We start from the raw sequence: 2,516 nt of genomic DNA, 5'->3' as shown, positions 1-2,516 counted from the left end.
CACCTGTGTGTGTGTGAGACACCTGTACCTGTGTGTGTCACCTGTACCTGTGTGTGTGTCACCTGTGTGTGTGTGACACCAATGTGTGACACCTGTGTGTCACCTGGACCTGTGTGTGTGTGTGTCACCTGTACCCGTGTGTGACGCCTGTACCCGTGTCACCTGTACCTGTGTGTGTGTCACCTGGACCTGTGTGTCACCTGTACCCGTGTGTGTGTCACCTGTACCCGTGTGACACCTGTACCTGTGTGTGTCACCTGTACCTGTGTGTGTGTCACCTGTACCTGTGTGTGTGTCACCTGTACCTGTGTGTGTGTCACCTGTACCCGTGTGTGACGCCTGTACCCGTGTGTCACCTGGACCTGTGTGTGTGTCACCTGTACCCGTGTGTCACCTGTACCTGTGTGTGTGTGTGTCACCTGGACCTGTGTGTGTGTCACCTGTACCCGTGTGTGACGCCTGTACCCGTGTGTCACCTGTACCTGTGTGTGTGTGTGTCACCTGTACCCGTGTGTGTGTCACCTGTACCTGTGTGTGTGTCACCTGTACCCGTGTGTCACCTGTACCTGTGACACCTTTACCTCCCCCCATCCCCGCGCACTCCGCGCTCTCAGGACCACAACTCCCAGCATTCCCCTCGCGGGGGGGCGGGGCCATGCGGCGCCTCCGTCCAATAGGAGAAGGGGCGTGTGCGCTCCAGCCAATGAGCGGCCAGGGGGCGTGTCAGCCCCGCCCCTCGGGCGCGCCCCGCGGTCACGTGACGCGGGCGTGGCCGGTGAGCGCGAGCGCGGCCGGGGCGGGACCGGGGGGTTCCGGAGGGGCTCGGCCGGTACCGGGGGGGGGTTCGGGGAGAACCGGGAGGGTTCGGGGACCCCCTCTGCCCTCCCCACGCCGCTTTCCGCCGTTTTTTTCCCCAAAAACTCCGGGGTGAGCGGGAGATTCGGGGGGCACCCAGCCCTAAATGTGGCGGGCATCGGCCGGTCCCGGTACCGGACGGGCACCGAATCTCCTCGGGGTGCCCGGAATTTGGGGGCTGAGCCTCTCCCCGATGTTTTATTCCCCTTCCAGGACCCCTCCCGATCCCAAAGGCAGCGATTCCCCCCATGGAGAAGGATCCAGAACCGCAGCGAGACCCCCAAGGAGCCCCGGGCACCGCCCCGCCCGCCGTGAGTGAAGCCCGGGGGGGTTTGGGGAACCCCTGAACCCCAAAAAACCCGGGGGAGGAGGGGAGGAGGGCGAGCAGGAAACGAGGAAATGAGGATGAGGCAAAAAAATGTGAAATTTGGGCGAGGGGGAGCAAAAATTACATTTTTTTAGGGGGGGAGAAATGAGCGGTCCCGTTTAAATACGAATTTTTTTTAATGGTTTTAAAGGGGTTTTGTGGAGCTGGAGCTTTTCCCTCCCTCCGGGTTCTTTTTATTTCACCCAAAAAAAATTACAAATAAAGAAAAGAAAGAAAGCTTTGAACTCTTTGAGCCGTTAAAATCCGGTGCGTCTGTCACAAGGCGTTAAATGAACAGAATCACCAAAAAAAAAATGTAAAACTTAAAAAAAAAACCCCAAAAAAAGAGGAAAATCTAAAAAAAAAAAACCTGGAAAAGGAACGGACTTGGGAGCCGAGCGGTTTCTTTGCCCAAAAATAGCAACAAGTTTTATAACTCCGGAAAATGTAGAACAAACAAACCGGGAACGTTTTTAGCTGGAGGGAGGCGGCGCCGCGCGGGGGGAGCGGAATTCGGGGATTTCTGCGCCTTTGGGTTCCTGGAAGGCGCTGGGAGGGTTCCGGGCAGAGGTGGGAGAGGGGAACGGGGAAATGGGGTGCGGGAAATGGGGTGGGGGTACGGGAAATGGGGTGCGGGGAACGGGAAAATGGGGTGAGGGGAACGGGGAATGTGGAGAGGGGAGCGGGAAAATGGGGTGAGGGGAACGGGAAATGGGGTGCGGGAATCGGGGAACGGGGTGCGGGAAATGGGGTCAGAACTCCGGGGAACGGGAAAATGGGGTGCGGGGAACGGGAAATGGGGAGAGGGGAGCGGGAAATGGGGTGCGGGGAACGGGAAACGGGAATCGGGAATCAGGGAACGGGGAAAGGGGTGCGGGAATCGGGGTCAGAGCTGGGGGAAAAGGGAAACGGGGTGCGGGGACCGGGGAATGGGGAGCGGGAAACGGGGAACGGGGGAAGGGGAGCGGGGAACGGGGAACGGGAAATGGGGTGCAGGAAACGGGGTGCAGGGAATGGGGTCAGAGCTGGGGGGAACGGGAAACGGGGAGAGGGGTGCGGGAAATGGAGTGCGGGAATCGGGGTCAAAGCTGGGGAGAACGGGGAATGGGAATCGGGGAAAGGGGAACGGGAAATGGGAGCGGGAAATGGGGTCAGAGCTCCGGGGAACGGGAAAATGGGGTGCGGGAAATGGGAAATGGGGTGCAGGAAACGGGGAACGGGGTGCGGGGAACGGGAAATGGGGTGCGGGGAACGGGGTCAGAGCTGCGGGGAACGGAAAATGAGGTGCAGGAAT

The sequence above is a fragment of the Parus major genome, unplaced genomic scaffold, assembly GCF_001522545.3.
Source record: "Parus major isolate Abel unplaced genomic scaffold, Parus_major1.1 Scaffold477, whole genome shotgun sequence".
Lineage (NCBI taxonomy): Eukaryota > Metazoa > Chordata > Aves > Passeriformes > Paridae > Parus > Parus major.
The sequence above is the reverse complement of the archived record's forward strand: the minus strand, read 5'-3'. Positions refer to the sequence as shown.